This window comes from Pezoporus occidentalis, unplaced genomic scaffold (assembly GCF_034315485.1).
Source record: "Pezoporus occidentalis ecotype Australia unplaced genomic scaffold, CSIRO_AGI_Poc_V1 ctg151, whole genome shotgun sequence".
Taxonomy (NCBI): Eukaryota; Metazoa; Chordata; class Aves; order Psittaciformes; family Psittacidae; genus Pezoporus; species Pezoporus occidentalis.
The window spans coordinates 1,220,834-1,242,167 of NW_026913328.1; the positions used below are offsets into that span (position 1 = coordinate 1,220,834).

General features: G+C 41.1%; 1 protein-coding gene and 1 long non-coding RNA gene across 12 annotated transcripts in view; both read left to right on the forward strand.

The window, feature by feature from the left end:
- Positions 1–207: 207 nt before the first annotated feature.
- Positions 208–1,236, forward strand: LOC134159778 (uncharacterized). Its single transcript, XR_009963299.1, has 2 exons — positions 208–466; positions 1,008–1,236. It is a non-coding gene; the product is annotated as an uncharacterized LOC134159778 (long non-coding RNA).
- Positions 1,237–1,931: 695 nt separating this feature from the next.
- TTLL7 (tubulin tyrosine ligase like 7) overlaps positions 1,932–21,334 on the forward strand; it is a 72,482-nt gene continuing 53,079 nt past the window's right edge. For 9 of the 11 annotated variants that reach the window (XR_009963315.1, XM_062611247.1, XM_062611249.1 and 6 more), the window contains exon 1: positions 1,932–2,044. The gene's annotated coding sequence lies outside the window, so the exon portion shown is untranslated. Of the gene's footprint in view, positions 2,045–10,093; positions 10,161–21,334 lie in introns of all 11 variants that reach the window. The other 2 variants (XM_062611248.1, XM_062611252.1) reach the window with 1 other exon arrangement.

The window sequence follows — 21,334 nt, forward strand, 5'->3', positions numbered from 1 at the left end:
GAGCCAGGCCCCGAAGCTCCCCTCGCCCGGCGGCGGGGGAAGCGCTGCTCGCGGCCCGGGCCCCGAGCGGTTGCTAGGTCCTCGGCTCGTATCCTGGAGGCAGCGCGGGCCGCTCCCACCGCGAGGGGCGGCGGGGGAGACCGGTGGCTCGGGAAGGCTGGCCACCGCTCCTGGCGCCGCCCGCCCCGCGGTCACCGCCCTCTTTCCTCAGGCGCTCTCCCCGCACGTACCTCTGGGGGAGAGTTGGTCCTCACCGCCCCGCCTGGCCGGCCGCCGCCGGTGCCCCCTCTCGGGGAATGGTTGCTCCCAGCTCCCGGCCGTAACGTCCCGCTCCTCCTCCCGCCGGTGCCCGGCTCGGATGCTGCCAGCCGGGAGAGCCCCGCCGCGCTGTCCGTGAGGCGCAGCACGCTATCGGCGGGGTCCCGCGGCACCCCTGCGTCGCCTGGGAGGACTGGAGCGCCGACAGGTAACGGTTGAGGGGGATCGGTGGGGCGCTCGCCCTCTCAGCCCGCGCTTCACCTCACCCGCAGCTTCTCGGCCCGCCGCCTTCGGCTGCCGTCCGCGGGGAAAGCCGGCGGAGCGGCTGCCAGCCGTGATTCAGCATCGCCGCCCGTAAAGGATGTGCGGCAGGCAAGGGCAGCTCTGCCCTGCCCTGCCCTGCCCTGCCCAGCTTGGGGGCTGCTGGAGCCGGGGAGCGGGCAGGGCGGCGGGGGATGCCGTGCCGAAGAGCGGTCTGTCTTCTTCTGGGGGCGATGCTCTGGTGCGGGGAGCACCCCACTGCTGCTCGCGTGCCCGGCTAAGTGCTGTCTGCAGAGCCGGCCCCCGGCCCTGCACCGGGGTGTCCTGCCTGCAGCGGGCAGCTCTCGTGTCAGGAGGGGAGGGTAACTGCGAGCGTGTCGCAGTGTGAGGCGTAAAGAGCCGTTTCGAGTTTAAAGGTATTAATGTGCCCTAACACCTTCCCCTTTGCCCCCCCCCCCCCCCCCCCCCCCCGAGTTTTGCGGGTGAAGTCCATCATCTGTGCAGGTCGTTTCGCATGTACGGCCAGGTCTCTTCGGAGCCGGTTAAGGTTAAAACGGGATCTTCTGCTGGCAGTGGTACCCAGGGGAGGCTAAAATGTAGAACAAGTTAAATCCCTGGAGATGCAAGTCAGGTATCTTCCCGTGCTTTCTGTGCTTAGTTGAAAGCTCGTGGTCTGTGGAATCTTTTGAATTTCTGCTGTTGAAACCACACATAATTGTAAGCAAAAGGGAAAAGCAATTGATGCTGGAATTGGAATTTGAAGTACTGCTGAACTCTGTGAAACTGACTAAAGGTCCTAAACAGTAGTTGCTTTTGTGTCTTTCATACTTATTTTCAGTTTGAGTACCAAAATCAGATTTTATTCCTTTTCAAAAAACCCCAAACAACCCAAGGACTGCCTCTCTTAATTCTTTCCTGCTTGAATTCCTCATTAATTTTATGTGCCAGGGTGTTAGTACCTATCTAAATAACACTTAGAGAAATCCTGCCAGTTGTTTTCGCAATTGAAAGACTAGAAGCACTTTTCTGTGTGGGTATTGGTTATCCCCCACAAATTCCACAGAGTATCTCAAAATATACAGTCACTTGGCATCAGCAGAAGCTTCTGTCCATGTTTTAAGTACTAGGGTAGAGTTTTTAATAGAAATAGGTTATGTGTCAGTACTACTTTGAACAAAACCTGACAAAAGCAGTTTTTATGTCAGTGAGTAAATGAGTAAAAAAGAGTAAAAGGGTGTAAAAAAGAGTAAAAGGGTAAAAAAAAGGTAAAAAACCCCTCTTACATGGAGAGTAAATATAATCTCTATACTGACATATGGAAGTATAATCTGAAGCCATTTTTTCTGAAGAAAAATGTTACAAAATTTCAGTGAATTATACGAGCTATTTCGTTTTTTTTTTTTTAGAAAACACCTTTCTGTATTTCTGATGGTTGGATACATTCTGCATGCTTCCAAAGGGAGCTGCCCACCGCTTTGGGAGCGTTAGAAGAGTCCAGGAGATCATGCCTGTCAGCAGTTATTAGGTAATTATTCCAGTAATCTAGCAATCATTTTAGTAATCTGAGGCTCAGGTTTGCAATTAAATCAGGGTTTGTTCCCACGCTCTTCCAAAGCCGACAGTGTTAAATTAGCAGTGTAGATTATGCTGTGGACAGGTCTGAAGGTCTGGGAAATGAATTAGTCAACAAGCAGTTAGACACTAAACCATCTTGCAATCTTGTCTATAGTTAGGATCCTTTTTTTTTAAGATCTATATGCTGCTCTATGTTGATAATGAAAGCCATAAATATATTTTTGAAGGTGAAATGTGGCAGAGTAATGCTGACTGCTGATTGTGTTTGCTCTAAATTGTCAGCATCATGAAAGACTGAAGTATGATTTCTTGATTCGAATCTCCATCTGTGGATATGTGTTATAAGTTTTAAAAATCTCTGTAAGATACATATGGCAAATGAGTCATTTCTTGAATTTCCTGAATTTCCACATCTTCTAATGTTCTGGGGGGGTTTATTTTTTTTTTCTCTTTGCTATGTTTTAATGTGGTATTAAGGAGTATTTTTGCTTTCAATAGATACTTGCAGATATCTCATACAAATTGAGGACACGGTTTTAAAATGGAAATCCTTAGAAACCCAAGAAAATTTAGATGAGAAAATTTAGAGTATTATTACTGCCTTGGAGTGTCGTGACTTTTTGGCCAATCCTAAATCATACAGACACTGAATTGTATAGACAGGCTTTGTATCAGTCCCTGAAGAAAAAGATGAATACTTGTCAGTCTTTTACTTTGTGATGAGGTATTTCCATCATCCTGAGCTGACACAGTGACTCTCTAATGAGAGGGGGGAGGGAATAGTTGTATTTTCCTAAAAGAGGGCTAGAGTCTGCATGAAGATAGTGGGAGTTCCTTTTGTTTTGAAGGATGTATATAAACTGTCAAAATTAGGAAAATTGATTGTAAATACCACAGTATACATTGGAGGATATTAGCTGGATTTTGTTTTTCCCCTGTGAGCTTTAGATTGTTTAGCCTTAGATTCACTTTTATTTTCTACACGCCTAGGAAGTTAATTGGTGCTGTTTGACTTCTGGCAGTAGGATTCAAATGGCCCTTATTAAGCACAAGGAAGCTCTTTAGAGCTCCATTAATGCTTATCTAAAACCAGAATGGTACTTTGCAACTACTCCTTTCACAGACATTATGAGCTTCCTCTAAAGCTTACTGGAACCAATGAACCTTTTAAACATTAATATTTAAAATACTAATGTATTTTAATTTTATAATGGAATTTGTTGATGCCTACTACACTGATGGCTAAGAAAATAATCTGTAATTGAGAATGGGTATGGGATTAAAAACATTGTCAATCTCTAAATCTGTTGGGTATTAGAATAAATCCTGTTCCACAGTAGCACCCATCTTGGACCCAGAAGCTCTTCCAGACCAGGAGGTTCCATAGTGCCTCCGTCTACTGGATACTCTTCTTCCTGGTGGTAGATGTGGGAAACTACAGGTTCTGCAGAGCTTTAAGTCTTAGCTTTTTGCTTGTTCCCAGTGTTCTTTCTAGCCTTCTCTCTTAAATGTTCATACAGTTGTACAAACTAGTTTTAAAATACTACCTCAGTAATTTATACTCATTTATCAGCATTTTTGCTCTTGCCTTGAATTTCATAGGCCAGGAAACAAGCTCTAACATTACAGAATAAAGTTTTGGCTTTGTGTCTTAAAGGACTAAACAAAGCAGGCATCATGGTTCTTGCCTTCAGTATCAGTTTTAATCAGAACATGGGATCTCCAAAATGAAGACCTATGCGTACAGTTGTCCTGTTTCTTCTCCCAGTGTTAAAAACAGAAGTTTGAATAGTTTTTAATATTAAAAAATAGGTATTTATTTAAAAAATATCTTTGCTTCAAAGGCAATTATTTAGGGAATATAATCACGCGAGATTTTTTAATAAGCATTCTTCTCTGGGGACACAAAACCCCAGAGAAGAAGAAAACCCCCATTGCTTCATGGAAAGCCCAAATTAACAATACTAATGAAAGAAATACAAAAGGAAACAACATCATGATTTAGGACTCATTTTTCACTTTCCTTTTTGTGGAGTGAGAGGCATGCCAGTTCCCGCTTATGCTTGTATTTGGTTTTGGAAGGATTCCAGATTGAAGTATAGTATGCACCACTGCTCAAATGCACCTTAGATGGCTACATTACTGTTAATTGATAGAAAAAATTGACTGCCTAAAAGGATGAAAGTGCTTGACGCAGCAGTGCAGAAGCCCCTTCTGGCCAGCACGAGAAAAAGAGTATTAACAGTCACTCTGAAGAAGAAATAAAGACAGACTAAATCTGCTTTTCATATATAATAAATGCCACAGAAAGAATTGAGTGGGGTGTGGGCTTCACAGTTAGGTACAGCAATGTGTTGACAAGTTTATTTTCATCCTTGCTTAGTAGCAAAATGCTAAATATATTCTTCTTTGGTTACATTAAAGTATGTTTCCTTCCAACTTTGTCCTTGGGTTGACATGTGTTTGTTTTATTTTTAGTGCTTGAAAACCAGCACAGTACTATCCCTATAGGGTGCAGTGGAAGTACTGGAGTATAGCATGAAAAAATGAAATCAGATGCTTAATACTGAATTCATGCAGGTGAAGAGGCACAGATCTAGATATGGTTTATGAGCACAAAAAAGAGTGGACTGACAGGGTAGAAGACTCTGTGATTTGATGGGGAAATTGCTTGCTCTGAATGGACTTTCCTTGAGAAATACAGAATAGAGCTATGTGATGGAAGTCTGCATTTTCTTTGTTTTTGTGAGTGGTTGTTGTGTTTAGTGTTCCATAAACTTGAAATTTCTGTGAATTTGTTACATTGTTTTAATCTTTCAAGCTTATCTTGGTGGTGTGGGGGGTGGGAGAAATGTGCTAAACACTTTGTATGAATTATTGATGGAATTGATCTGAGAGATGTGCAATTTATTCACTCAGGAAAAAACCACCCTCTTTTACTGCGTTTTATTTCATGTGCCTTTTTAAATATATATATATAATATAATATTATCCTAACTTCTTATCTTTATGTCAACTTGAAGTCTTTGAAAGACTATAAATTACTAGTGAGCATTAAGTTGAATAAAAGAATTTTTTGCTTAAAAATGAACAAGAGTGATGTGAGAACTGACTTTGGTACATTTTGTACCATTTAAAATATGGAAAATAGAAGCATTTACTGAAAAGAATGTTTCTGGGGATGGAGAGGATAGTTTCAGTAAGTAAAATGAAGAGTGACTGCATGATGAGATAGACCCAGAGTGGCATCCACAAGCGAAGAAATAGAAGAAAAGTAAAGGAACAGTGCAGAGTTAGATTGAAGTTCTGGACACCAGCTTAGAATGATGCAGTTAATGATCCCAAGCAGTTGCTTAAAAAAGTCTATTTATTAGTTTCCTCTGTTGCCTCTAGATATGAAAAGGAAAGACATTGTGGCCTTTCTGCCTAAAGCAACACTCAGGAATACAAACAGATATATAAGAAGCAAGTCTTTGATTTTCTGAGAAAATGAAATCGAATTTGTAAGAATGAAAATAAAGATATTTTTGTCAGTGGGTGTTTGGCAATGTCTGAGGCAGATAGTCAGCATGCCATTTAGTTCATTGATAACTAAAGAAGAAGTAACTCTGTCAGTTATAGGACATGCATGCATAATGCTTTTCCAGCTGTTTGAGGACAGTAGATTAATGGTCCAGTTGAGGCTGACTCTCTGCAACAGCTGGATGTAAGAAAATTGGAACTGAGAAAGTATGAGGAGCCATGGGGAAAAGTTGTCTCCGGGAAGAGACTTCAGGATAGATGTTCACGTTTCACTCCCAGTTCTGTGCTTCCACACGCAACTGTATCTCAGTTGGTTTCACTGAATTTTCTTCTGTAATGCCCACTGTGTTTCAAAGTCCTTGAATTAATATTTTCTTGAATTTTGGAAGATGTAGCTGTCTGATTATGGAGTAGAGGCATTCATCCTTGGTGGTTTTTATTGTGTATTATTTATTTTAAGTAGTGAGAGTCATGCTGAGCAACTTGGGATTCATCTCACCAGGGTTTATACATCTAAAATCTAGATACCTGCAGCTGCCTGCAGTGATTATATGTAGGCTGTCTGTGAAGGTAGCCCAGAGAAACTAGCTCAAAAATCTGAATTTTAAGGGTCTGCATTTGTACAGATGAATCCATTGTTGTGTCTTTATATTCGAGGAATAAATGTGCTTGCAATGTCATCTGTGGGATTTCATTGTACTGATTTGTGTGAAAGGGAGAACCATACTTCATATGAACTGGGAAAAATGGCAACAAACTGTTGATAGAGCTATTGAATTCTCAAGACCTTATTTCTTTGTGCTTATGGTGCGAATATGCACATCTGTTTGATTTTCTGTTTCATTTGAATGGGTAAGCAAGAGAGACATTATCTGTGGTTCAGAGAAATCATCTGCTCTTACAATCCGTAAACTAAGGGTGAGGAAGTAAGGAAATGACTTTTAAGTATGTTGTAGTCTTTGCACATTCAGCTCCCACCTTCATTCTACCTGTATATGATTCTAGAAGGTTTATGTGAATATATCCTTCTCCATATTACTAGAATCTGGCTCTCCACAATACTTTGTAGAACAGGTGTGACAGTAGTGTTGTAGTTGGTCTTACCTGGGAATGCAATGGGCCTGACTGCTATAAAACTGACATAATGGAGTGCAGTTGATTTGTCCAGAGTTTTCTTCTTTGTTGTCCCTGCCCCCTTTCTTTTTTCTGTGAGGAGAAATAACCCATTTGAACAAAATAATTTTCCAAATCTTATTACCTGATGGCATTCATGATCCATAGTCCACCCTTATTAAAATGGTCTGAGCTGTCAGGTCAGACCAATCTTTTCTGCACAAGGAAGAAAAATAGTATGACAAAGAAAAGTCATGTGACATGACATCAGAAAAATATTCTCAGTGATGTAAATTGGCCAGATTTAAGAGATGTGAATGGTTTCAGAATACTACAGGAACTGTTATCCCAGGAAAGGAAGTAATGTTTCTCTATCACTTCAGTTAAGATTTCATTTGGTTTAAAGATTGCTTTATAAGGTTATAATGTTGGCCTCACTGAAACCAAAAAGGGTTGATTTGTAAGCCTCAGTCCTAGTGGTCCAATGCTGGAAGGGAATCCTAACCAGTTTTCTTATAGCAAATTTTGAACTATTAATTTTCTTTAGTTTACTTCTCTGCTGCTATTTGATGTAATTGTGGTCTTGACCTCTTAGTTCTACATTTGAAGAAATCAGTGTTCTGGTTACAGTACCTCATGTCTGTGGTATAACTCCTTCCCAGTCACTGAGTCATTTTCTGTTTTTAGATTTTACTTCTCTTCAGCTTATTGTTATGACTAAATCCTACTGACTTTCTTCCCACGGCTCTTGTCACACTCCGAGTAAAGTGGGAAATAATGCATTCTTTTCTTATACATCATGCTTTTCTCTTTTCACCGAAAGCACAGGGGAAAAAATACCTAGAAATGGTTAAGAAAGAGATCTAAACCGAGCAAGGGATAGTCTAAATGGGAAGGAGATGCTTCTGCAGCATGTCTTTCCCTGGTGTACCACCACTGCCTGAAACTGTATCAGCTGTCAATTATTGATAGAAAAATTTGTTTCCAGAGGGCTGACTCTTCAGATAGTTTCAGCAATGCAGCACTAATGGTAAGTGATTCCATTTTGCTCCTTCTACTGCAAAATTATTTTAAATCCGTTTCCATGCCAGTGGGAGGTCTTGGTATGACTGTTTATTTTGCAGTATGTAATCTTGTCATTGAAATCCATGATAAATAATTTTTGCATTCTTATCAGTAATTTGTATGCAGAAGAATTTGGTGTATCATCCTGCCACATGCTGCTGCTAAGTGTGTGTTTGGTTTGTGTGTTTGCTTTTTCGTGTGTTGTCCCCCCCCAGCTGTTCTCTGTTGCAGACTATATTAATTGAAATACATTACCTTCAGTTTGAATTCTTATGCATTCTGCCCACTGTATGTATTTTGGAATGAGTTCTTTTTTCTTACTCTTTTTCTCTGTCTTTATGCTCTTTCTCATCCATCCTTGAGCTCACAATTTATCTTATAATGGATAGATTCAGGAGCATCTTCTGAATGCAGTAAATCTTGATCCATTAGCCAGAAAAAAAAACAACCCAAAACTTCTGAAGAACGGCATGAACCCTTTTCTGTAGCATTATATCTATGTATTACCTGCACAGTAATCCCTGTTTCTGAACCTGTGAATCCTACATGAGCTATGAAATGTGAAGCACTGCCTCTAGCCAGCCAAGCAGTTCTGAAAGTGATAACTTGAAGCTTGTAATATTTGTCAAGAAACAGAGAAAATCAGAGGCAACTCAGTTATTTTTAGTTGTAATCTCTACTGTGATGAGAGTTTGATTTAAATGGACTGTAGTTTGGACCTGGATGAGATGTGGCTTGGTCTTGCTCCCGAATGAGTCTGTCTTCATTATATTTCTGAATTGTGCCACCAGCAGGGCTGTTCTGGAACTGAAACTCTTTGCGACAAGGTCCACTAAAAGTCAATAGAAATGTCTATATTTACCTCTCGACTACTTAGAAGATCCTGTTACGCATGGCTTGATCTCATTTACATTATTGACTTGAAATATATGTTGTGCTTTGTGTACATTTCTTCTGAATGATGGAACTGGGAAATTTCCTGGAGAAAAGCTCTTTCTTCTTGTGAGCAATCAAAAGAGCATTTCATATTTGTGAAATAATATGCAGAGTCCTGGATCAATAGTCAACTGTGAATCCCAGTTTATTCTCTTTCTTTTTTTGTTTATCATTGGTCTTCTACATTCTCATGTGCTGCTGCTGTGATTAAAGTCATGAAGGCAAATAGGCACACTTTGCATTAAACATTTACTGAAAGATTTATTCTTCTGGTTATTAGGTGTGTTGTAACTTTTCCATACCTTTGTATTTAAAAACACATTTGGCTCAGGTTGGTGCATTTTTTCCTTAGCCAGGGTTGTCATGTAAATATAATACTCCCTGGCTACAAAAAATTCTTCTGTAATATGAAGGGTGTGATATATTTGAGAGTCAGAAGCACAAAACAATAAACATTGTAATTTTCAGCCTTAGATGATATATTGATTAAAAAAAAAAACAGTGTGTGGATCAATTCTCAGTCATGTTTTAGTTTGGGGGGTGGTGGCATTTGTTGCTATAACAGAATCAGAAATTTATGTATTTCTTTCTTTTGAACATTTGAAAACCAGTTAAGTTTACAGTCATATACATGCTGGCTGCATAACTTTATCCCTTCTGCTTCATTAAGAATGCACCTTTAAAAAGTATAAAATTAAAGCAATGAAAAACCAAATAGAGCCCTGCTCAATGAACTGAATATACCACTGCTCTGGCCTCTGGCTGAGGACTTTTATTTCAGTACATTTCTCAAGTGTAGCTCTTAACTAACACACAATGACTTTTTTTAAAAAACCAAAACAAAATGAACACAAACACACAGTCCAGAGCCAATTGCCTTTAAGTGTTGCTTTTTGGGAATTCATCAAGATGGATGAGGACAGGACTGACTGTGATATTGTTCCAAACTTGGAACTGTGCTGCAGCTGTGATTAAAGTCATGAAGGCAAATAGGCACACTTAGGGAAGTTATCTCCTCAGATGCTGGAGTTATTTTAAACTACATTAAAGCTACGATGCTATCGTCAGTATGGTCTCTGTAGCTTAGAGGCAATGTATATTTACTCAGTAAATGAACTGTTCAACAGTACGGGGTTGCATCAGTAATGCTGTACCCATCATTCGGAAGGTACATTATTCTGATCCTATGAGTTCAAGCATATCCTGGAAAATTCTCATGCTTTGTTCTTCTAAGCAAAAATTAAAGCTAGTGTGTCTAAAGTCTGATGCGCGTAAGCTTTTTTTTGTTTGGTATTCAAAGTATTCCATTTGGAGACATGTTATTTTTCTAGGCTTTCTGACTACATGCTTTATTTCTGTACAGGTGAGCAGTATATATACAAAATATTCCTGTAGTAGGATACTGGAGTCTCAGCTCATTACTGATGAAGGTAGTGACTCCATTTAGATCCCCTGCAATGGATAAAAATAGTGTGACATAGAGGGGTTGGAACCAGTCCAGCCTTTGAAAGTTTTTTTTTTATTAATCGGGTCAATTCCAGTTAGAGAAGCTTTGAGGTTCACATCGTTTTGAAACTGCTGATATTCTCCTGTTTTCATTTGAAAAATAGTATTTGGGGCTCACTAGGGTACCACTGATTTCAAAACTAAGTTGTGAGGAGGAAAGCATGTTTTTACTGAAATGTTTGGTAGCAGCTGGCTTTGTCAGCTGTTTGTAAAATATTAGCAGTACTGAGTGTTGGTTGCAGTAGTCTTGGTCAGCTAAGGCCAACTGTGAATATTTCTGACTGTCATTTATTCTTTACAGAGTAGAAGTATATGGCACAGTCATTAAAATATGAGAGGTCTACCAACCCTCATATAAGCCTATGAGTATTCCCAGTTGAGCTGAGCAATTTGATCCATAGTTGGAAGTGTCAGTGTAATAGGATAAACAATTCAGTGATCGTGTAAGAGCACCTTTCTTGTACTTCTGTGGTCAAGAAGGTTTTGAATAGATGTTTCTTGTGAGTGTACTTGGTAGGTTATTCAAGGCCTGATTTTTGTTAATGTTTGCACATCAGGTGCTGAAACTGCAGGCTGATGTCTGCCAATTTGTATTTCAGGCTGCTGTGGGAGTGTCATCCTTGTTGCTAAACTAGGAAAGATTGTTATGTGGCAGCATGTGAATTAGGATGATGTAATCCTCAATCAGAGTCCTCGTGGGCTGTGTGTGGTGACTGCAGTCCATGTCTAGAGATGCTGAAATAGATCTATGCATTGTAGGCCTGTAATATATAAGATGGAATGGGGCAGACTTCATGTGGGGCAATACACACAGGTCTGTAGAAATTTTTTTTAACTATATTTGTGTTGTGTCCCTGAACTTGAGGCTGTTTTCATACCAAGCCAATGCCATCAACTTGAAGCAAGGAAGGGGAGAATTTGATATTTGAGGGTAACCTTCTAAAGACATCCTATTTTTAATGTGTTTTTTGGGGGTTTTGTGTGTGTGTGTGTGTCATTTTTTTTCCTTCCCCAGGGTCCTTGGCAAATCTCCCCCTAAGGGCTGTTTATAATACTATGAATCATTGCAAATATATCAGCTTCACTGAAGGATTAGTGCTTTTTCTGTTATACTAGGACTGCTATGCTGGTACATGTCCAGTCTTGTAGATCCCTAAGATCTCTAGCTGTTGCTAGAGAAATAGATATTTTGAGAAGTGAATGATAGAAAAAGAAAGAAATAGTTTAATTCCAGCAGTGATAAGTGTGTGCTGTTCACAACTTAAAAGACCCTGTGATACATGTTGGTGTATGTTGACATGCTTGTAATGAAGAGCATGGACAGCACACTTTGCAATGTCAAAAGCAGAGCAGACATGTTCCTACAGGTGCCACAGCTCAGTTCTTCTCCTAACTCTCCCTTGTTTACCTTTTCCCCTACCAAACCCACACTGTTAATGTCAGACTTCAATATTGCTGTTACACATAATCATTATGGCATGTTATCAATGCAGTTTCTCTCATTAGCAGCCATGGCTGCCCCACCACAAAGAACTTTGCCTCTCAGTGTGTGGCAGTTGGGCAGTCAGCATGGCTTCCTGCACTCATGGTCCTCAAGATAAATCACACAAGAGTCCTTCAGCTGTTTGTTTTAAAGGGAGTGCTTCATTTGAGGTGACAGGGGCCCAGCCTTCCTGTGAGTGTGGTAGGTATCATGTCACTCAGCTGTCACTTGAAGAGCTGATGTGGCCATCACATCACTCTAACATAGTGTATGTTTCTAGGCTGAAAATGCCTAGATCACTCCAGTGCTATTTTAAATGAAGGTGGAATGGTTGTTGGGGTTGCTGAGGTACGTAAAAATATGTTTTCATTCAGCAGTGTTTAGTCAAACTTACTGTGAACAGGGTCTGGGAATACTTTCTGTTCTAGAGTTAGTGAAATGCTGTCTTGCTGACAGACTTATGGTGCTATCAACACTTATTGAAGTGGTGAACAGTGGTATGAGACCTATGCATTGTCCATGCCTGTTGCTGAGAGTAGAGCATTAAAGTAGATACTTCTTTAGCAGTGCATGATGCAGATACATGTTTTCTGAAATTAAGATTTTACTGTGTAAAAACATGGTTACACTTTGGGTTGTTTGGGCTATTTTGTCAATATTTTTCCTTCCAACTGTGAATGTAAAAAAGATGTTTATTAAAAAGTTCTCTGTATTTATGAATTATTTGTTTGTAAATCACACAGGTTCTTTGTTTTGTCAATTAATGTATTTACTCTGTTTTACTGGACAATAAAAAGGTTCAAGCATTGTCCTTTTTATTGTAGTCTAATTCTGTCTTGCTTTCTTTGATGGCCCTCTTTCAACATTCAGAACATAGCTATGAAACTATAGTACTCAATTTGCTAACAGTCTAAAATATGTTATCACATTAGAAAGGGCTTTTGAAGGGTGAGAATGAGCCAACAGATAGTCACGTTGTGTGCTCTCCTATGAAAGACACATTGGAGGTCATTTTTTAAAGGAGAAAATCAATCTTTAGCTTTGAAAGCTTTGACATTAATTGAAATTTGGCCAAGGATTTTCAATTTTGGAAAATAGATGAATGCAGAAAGAAGCAATATTGTTTCAAGACAACACTGAAATGAAACAAATTGCTTCTGTGCCCAGAGTCTGAAATGATTAATTCCTGTGAAACTCCTTATGTTGTGACACTTCCACCACCTTAACAGCTTCTAATACCTTTCCTGTTTTCTGCATTAGGGATGTATACTTACCATTTCATAGTACCTTCTGTGTTCTCCAGGAAGAGATGCAGGTTCTCAGCTGTGATGCAGACTCTGTTTTGCATTGTGTTTTGCAGGTAGACTGGAAGGGTCAGGATGGTTTATGCTTACAGTATTACAAAATGGGCTTTGTAAAGTTATGTTTATTGCATAAACTGTGTTGCAGAAGGCTAAGACTGATCCTAGGGCCTTTACTGATTGGGATCTTGAATAGGAAATGGCAGTTGTATGGTTAAATTCTCATTAAAGTAACTGTAAATTATGGATTCAGAGGTAGCATGCTGTTACCATAGCTTGGTTTGGTTGTTTTGGTAGTCTGGTAGCTCAGAGAAATTTTGAGTGTTAGAAATGCTGGCCATTTGAATGATCTACTTCAGAGAATTGTTTAACAGGACTGCGTGATTCAAAAAAGTGTTGTATAAATCATGCTGTTTGTATTCTTGTGTAGCTTGTAGCAAGCTTGTCTGTTTAGCAAATCAAGCCTCTGAGAACTCAGTACATTTGCTTCATCTGTAAGAACTGCTGAATAGACATCTCATCTGATGGTGAGAGCAAAGGGTGTTGGAATTAATAGATTTCATTTGACTTCAGAATATTTTGAACCAAACTATAATGCGTATGCATTTTTAAGCCATCTGACAGACAGCCTTTTAAAAACAAGCTTATCACTTTGACACATTGAGCCTGAAAATGAGGATTGTTTTTTGTAGTTAGAATTTCTCTGTAGGAGTGAGAACTTGTTACCAAATTGTTAAAATAAAACTGCTTGGCTATGTTTGCTTGTAGCAGGAACACATCAATGTACGTTTTGTCAAGGCATTAAAAAAAAAAAAAGGATGTGAAAGAGTATAAGACTTTTAATTCTGCAGTTCAATTACTGTGAATTGTTATTACCTTGCAATTTGAGGTGGTACTGAAAAAGGCATTTTTCTCTATTATAATTTTTGTTGACGTGTTAATCTCATTCTGAATCTGTATTTTATAGCTTAATCCCAGATCAACAGGAGATTATAGTTTGTATAACTGTAAAAAATAACAGACCCCTGACTACCATGTATCCAGACTTTCACACTCTAAGACCTAAGGGAGCAATAAACTTAAATAGGTTAGATTGAACAAAACAGAACTCAGATGTTCGCTAGGTCAATGCTCTGAAGACTATTTTCACTCCGCTCTTTTTCATGCTTCTGTGAATTTTTTGTTATTTTAGTTTTCCAGCTAATTTGGTAGTGGGGATTACAGTGCTGTGATGCTGTCCTCCCTTCCTATGGACATCGGCCAAGTTCTGTAACTCTATCTTCAGTGTGTCTCCATTTCAGAGTGAAAGCTCCTTATGTCAGCAGCTTTGTGGATTTCTCCTCAGCTACTGTGCATTTCCAGAGAATTTTGACAGCACTGAGTAAATTGCACTAATGGGCTCAGAGGAGAGCTGTCTGCTGGTTTTAAAATCTGTTCTAAAATATTCCACTGTTGGTGAGTGATCACTTACCTGTGCACAAAGAATGCAGCAAATGAAAATGAAACTATCTAGTTTTTGTAGCATTTCACCTACATAAATAGGAAAACACTTAAGAAATGTTGTCCATGTCATATGTGCCATGGCATTGGATCATGAACCTGCATAGCTCATGGTCACCAGTAGCATCACAGCAGCTATACCAAAGGAAGAAAACATTGAAAACACTGCGCTGAGTGGTATACAGTGTTGTCTCTTGCTTTGGAAATGAAACATTTTTATAGTAGGTGATTGTACCTTTCTTAATTCTTAATTCTATTAGATTAAATCTGTTTTAAATATGCATATGCAATCTGGTCTCTTTTTAAGGTACATGGTAATCATTTCATAGTTACTGTATGATCCAAGTTAGCTTGAAGAATCTCATTGATTTGAGTGTTCTTTGGAATAGATTCTTAAATTGCATCCCTTTATTTTAAACTTGAATTTGACTCCCCTGGCTCTATTTTGATCTGATTGATTCAACCTTTTTCTCTGGGATGTTTGGTCTTTGGGGGACACACACACATGATGGTCTGATGGCAGGCAATACCTATTTAGAGATTAAAACCAACCTTCTAAGCTCCACACTGCATCGGGAGGTACGGTGAAGGATTATGAAGTGCAGAGGTCACTTGTGAGCGGTATGGAGCAAATAACGAAGAGGGATTTGTTCAAAAATACTTCTGTATAATCTAGGCCAGAAGAATATTTTTGAGGCAATATACTGACCCTTTACGATACACCTCATTTGTGGAACAGCAAAAAATACTCTTAATTGTTAAATTTTTACAACATGGATCATTCCATTAACTGTGAAACCACTGTTCCCTGTTCTTCGTTCAGGCACCTTTGTAGCCTGCACACTCTTTTCTCTTAGATGGACTCAAGCATCTGCTTTGGTCCCTGTCTGTGTGCAGCACTTCCAGCTCCAGCAAGAGATGGAAGTGCCTTTTGCTGTCCTTGGAGGAACAAAGCCCCTTTTTTTTTATTCTTTGTGTTCTTCTGTCTCTTTTTAGGACAAGACTGTGTGCAGTGTATCTCTTGCTGGCTCTCTCACACCTTTGCCAGGCAACAGCAAAGATAACATCTCATCTTTTTTTTTCACCTGTAGAACACTTTGAATAAAAGTGCTTGTTTGTATAAGAATGTGCTAACCTGATGAAAGTGCATTGTTTCTTCTTCACAAGTCTTTCTCCATTTATAGGTTAATCTTTTTTTGTTCAGCCACCCTGGAGTCAGTGTGGGTGAGCAACAAACTTTCACCAGTTCCTGTTTATCATGATTTCAGGAGGGAAATGGTATATACAGCAGGATCTGTGATCCTTTTTTTGTGTGTGTGAATTCAGAGATTCCCAATAGCTGACTTGCCAAGGTTAAGCAAGTTCTGTCAGTCCCAGTTTGGAAATAGAATACTTTCTTCCACATTTTTAAAAGCCATCCCTTTGAGAGAGATCTTTCATGTAGGTCACTAGAAAGATATGCATCTACACTGTTGTAGCTGAATGCAGGTTCTAGGTTATGCTTACTTTATAAGTAAAAAACATCATTGTGTGATCTGGTGAGTCCTGCAATAAGCTTTGCCCTCTGACTGAAAATTATGAAGAGATGGCAGAGGCTGCCCACAAAGCAGCAATGATAGCAAATCAAGATGTGAGCTAGGAAAAGGTGCCTGGGGAGGACCTGGGTCAGAGAATGAAGTAATTCTAGGGTGATTTCTGCTATGTAGAAGTCAAAAAGAGCAAAGATGTGTGGGAGCTCCTGGCTTCCAGGGCCCATGGCATTGCAGTGGTGTGTCTCAATGGTCTGTCAGTGTGCAATTGTCTCCTTCCAGCTCCCTCCTCCCTTCAGCAACAGCCGTTCATTTATTGCTCTTGGAGATGCATTCCTGTCTCTCCCAGGTGACCCATTCTCCCAGTTAGAGAGCTGCTTATCTGAAGTGTAGTCTGAGGAACAGTTGCAAATTACTTGTGAGGATTTCAGCTTCCTCAGTAGGCTGGTTTTAGGTTTTCTTGCTGCAGAATTGCAGCTTCTCATAGCACTGCACTGGGGACATAAAAATCATGGAGGTCTAAGCAGGAGCAAGTCTGCTGCTCCCATGGCTTAGCCTGCAACTCATAGCTAGTGATCTGGTTAATGTGTTTCCCCATATGAGGTGCTGTACCTCTTATCTGTCACTTGACATGGTGGGAAGGAAAGCTGAGACTGCATTTTCATTACACTTATATTTCCCCTTTGGGAAGAAGACATTTCCAGTAGGAACAAAGGAAAGGACTGCATCCTATGTAAAATATTTTGGAAAACTGCTAATTTAGAACTGCTGGTGTTTTGGTATTCAGTGAAATGGTTGGTTGGAGGTGGGTGGCTTAAGTGGAGCACTTGTAAAGCAATTTTGAATTATTATATACAAGCTTAAGGCAGAATGCAGTTTACTGGTATAAGTGCTTCTGAAAAGTTAAAATCCTAGAGTAAGCTTGAACACAGAATACAGTTGTAATCTGTTTTGTCTTTGAAGACTTCAGTTTAAATTGGGATTTGACTATTAGACTTTTATTTGACAATTATTACAGCATGTGTCTTTGAAACAAGCTTTAACATCATTAGAGGAGTGCATGCTTCTGCTGGCATGATGAAAATTATGGCATCCAGAATCTTGTCAAGAAAAGAGTTACTTCAATGAACGGTATGCAGAGATTTTCGTGAGAGTCCAGTTACTTTGTTTTTCGTATGGCCAAATTACTAATTGCCCTTATAATACTCTAAAGGTGACCATAAATCTTTGCCGTCAATTAATGTATTTGGGCTAAAAAGTTGACTAGTTGAAAGTCGTGGACCTTGAGTATTGGTGCTTTCTATTTAAACCCTACAGAGTGTTCTCCTCAAAAAAGTAGAAGAGATTCTGTGTAAAGAAAAACAGTAATACAACAATGTAGTGCAGTTTGGAGCTTTTTGGTCCACCTTCAGAATGCATTATGGTAGCTTTGGGCAGGTATTTTTTTCTGTGAGTATAAGCTGAATGAAAACTCTGAGCTGCTTGTTTTTTATTGCCATTACATGGCTTGTAAATCATGCTGTATTAGAAAGGGATGGCATTTCTCTCAAGGAAATACTAGTTGTCTTCATATTCTTCCAAATTTGTTAAAAAGTTTTTAGCCCGTACAAGGGAGGAACAGCTGCTAGTCATTTATGTGCATAGAAGTCCTTAATTAGGTAACAGATGTATTTCAGTATTATTCCCAGGAACTAAACATGTCTTGTACTCTGGTGGTATTCTTAGCTTGAGAAGCAGATAATGTGCAATATTCAGTGAGTCACTGTGCCCAGCACTCCTTTTCCTTCACATTGGTTTTAAGGAGGATAAATGCTTTGCTTTCCCGTCTCTGTGTTTTAGAAGGCCAATGTGCAAGGGGACTTCAGGCCACCTTCTCAGATGATGGCATCTGAAACACTAGTATGTAAAAATGACCAGCCAGTTGAAGTTCAGTCTGAGGGCATTTTTCTTAGCTAGTTCTGGTTCAGCAAAGTGTGTTGTAAGTAGGTATGGCTGGGTGTTACTGCCATGGTGTGGAACATTGTGTATAACACATCTCCTGTTCTTACCTTCTGGATAAGTACACAGCGTTAAGTTTTAATTTGTGGCACTCCACTAAATGGGTATGAGGGATATTTAGGGTTGTCTCATTACAAAGTCAAATTTGGTCCCTTGTACATTAAGGACAGTCATAAACAACCATATCTTTTTATCCTTTTGTATTAATGGACTGATAAAGGTAAGCTTCTGTCTTCAAAGGAGATAAGATCTTGCAGATGAAGGTGCCTGCTTTTGTATTTTCTGACTTAGAGGGTGGCTTGTCTACAACAGAATTGTATCTGTCTCTGACATGTCTGTACACACACACAAACATACAAATGAAAAATGTAGAGATATCCCAGCTGCTCCAGCCAACGAGCCGGCTTCAGTTGGAGCTCGGCTCAGATGCCTCTATACAAATGCCCATAGCATGGGGAACAAACATAAGGAATTAGAGGTGTGTGCACGTCTACGGGGGTATGATATAATAGGCATCGCAGAAACATGGTGGGATGGCTCCTATGGCTGGAGTGTTGGAATGGAAGGTTACAGTCTGTTTAGGAAAGACAGACCTGGCAGGCAGGGAGGGGGAGTTGCCCTTTATGTTAGGGATAGGCTGGAGAGTATGGAACTCTGTCTGGGGACAGGTGAGCAGTTAACAGAGAGTTTGTGGGTCAGGGTTAAAGGGAATATAGCTATGGCAGACATTACTGTGGGGATCTGTTACAGACCGCCTGATCAAGGAGAACCTGCAGATGAAGCACTCCATAGACAGATAGGAAAAGCCTCACGCTCGCAGGCCCTTGTTCTCATGGGTGACTTCAACCACCCTGACATCTGTTGGAAGGATGGTACGGCCCGGCACAAGCAATCCAGGAGGTTCCTCAATTGTGTGGAAGCCAACTTCCTCCTGCAAGTAATAGAGGAGCCATCAAGGACAGGTGCCATTCTTGACCTCGTGCTCACCAACAGGGAAGGGCTCATTGGAAATGTGACGCTCCAGTGCAGCCTTGGATGCAACGATCACGAGATGCTCGAACTTGAGATCCTCAGGACAGTGAGAAGAGTGTGCAGCAAGCTCACTGCCCTGGACTTCAAAAGAGCAGACTTTGGCCTCTTCAGGAACCTGCTTCGGAAGGTTCCATGGGATACAGCCCTAGAGGTCAGGGGGACCCAAGACTGTTGGTTGATATTCAAGGATCACCTGCTGCAAGCTCAGGAGTGTTGCATCCCAACCAGAAGGAAGTGCAGCAGGAGGGCCAGGAGACCTCCTTGGATGGATAAGGAGCTGCTGAGGAAAATTCAATTGAAAAAAAGAGGCTTATAATAAGTGGAAGCAAGGACAGGTGGCTTGGGAAGAGTACAGGGATGTTGTCCGAGAAGCTAGGGACCAGGTTAGGAAAGGTAAGGCTCAGTTAGAATTAAACTTAGCTAGAGGTATTAAAGATAACAGGAAGGGATTCTACAGGTACCTAGTAAATAAAAAACAGACTAGGGAGAATGTAGGCCCCCTCAGGAAGCTCTCAGGAGAACTGGCTACACAGGATTTGGAGAAGGCTGAGGTTCTGAATGACTTCTTTGCATCGGTCTTCACTAGCAAATGCTCTGACCGCACCACGCAAGTCTTGGAAGGCAGACACAGGGACTGTGAGAATGAAGACCTTGTGCCCACTGTAGGAGAGGAACTGGTTTGAGACCATCTTAAAAATCTGAACATGCACAAGTCCATGGGTCCTGATGAGATCCATCTGCGGGTCCTGAAGGAGCTGGCAAATGAAGTTGCGAAGCCGCTGACCATCCTATTTGAGAAATCATGGCAGTCAGGTGAAGTTCCCGATGACTGGAAAAAGGGAAATATAACCCCCATTTTCAAGAAGGGGAAAATGGATGACCCGGGGAACTACAGACCAGTCAGTCTCACCTCTGTGCCTGGCAAAATCTTGGAGCAGATTCTCCTGGAAGGCATGCTAAGGCACATGAAAATCAACAAGGTGCTTGGTGACAGCCAGCATGGCTTCACTGAGGGAAAATCCTGCCTGACCAATTTGGTGGCCTTCTATGATGGGGCTACAGAACTGATGGACAGGGGTAGAGCAGTTGATGTCATCTACCTGGACCTGTGCAAAGCATTTGACACTGTCCCGCATGACAACCTTGTCTCTAAATCAGAGCAACATCAATTTGATGGATGGACCACTCTGTGGATAAAGAACTGGCTGGATGGCCGCCCACAAAGAGTTGTGGTCAATGGCTCAATGTCCAGCTGGAGACCAGTAATGAGTGGTATCCCTCAGGGATTGGTGTTGGGACTGGTCTTGTTTAACATCTTTGTTGGTGACATGGACAGTGGGATTGAGTGCGCCCTCGGTAAATTTGCCGATGACACTGTCGTGGTTTAAACCCAGTCAGGTAACTCGTTCACTCAGTTCCCCCCCTTCTTGCCCTCCCCCTGCTCTCGGAGGGATGGAGAGGAGAATCGAAAAGAATGCAACTCCCACGGGTTGAGATAAGAACAGTTTAGTAACTAAGGTATAACACAAATCACTACTGCTACCACCAGTGATAATAATGATAAAGGAAATAACAAGGGAAGAGAATACATCATCTCACCACCGGCCGACCGATAACTCGCCCCCCCAGCCCGACCAAGCTCTGACCGATACCTCCTCCAACCCTGCAGTCTCCCAGCCCTTCCGGCTAACTCCCAGTTACATCCTGGGCATGACGTGCTGTGGTATGGAATACCTCTTTGGTCAGTTTGGGTCAGGTGTCCTGTCTCTGCTTCCTCCTGGCTTCCCTTCCTCCCTGGCAGAGCATGAGGCTCACAAAGTCCTTGGCCAAACCAAAACATCGCTTGTTATCAGCTCTGTTCCCGAGCTGAAAGTCACAACACTGCACTGCACCAGCTACCAAGAAGGAGAAAAAATGACTGCTACTGCTGAACCCAGGACAGACACCAAGCTGTGTGGTTCAGTTGATACGCTGGAGGGAAGGAATGCCATCCAGAGGGACCTTGACACGCTTGTGAGGTGGGCTGGTGGCAACCTCATGTAGTTTAACCATGCCAAGTGCAAGGTCCTGCACCTGGGTCAGAGCAATCCCAGGCACAGCTACAGGTTGGGCAGAGAAGAGATTCAGAGCAGCCCTGCCCAAAAGGACTTGGGGGTGCTGGTCGATGAGAAAATGAACATGAGCCAGCAGTGTGCGCTCGCAGCCCAGAAAGCCAACCATATCCTGGGCTGCATCAAAAGGAGCATGACCAGCAG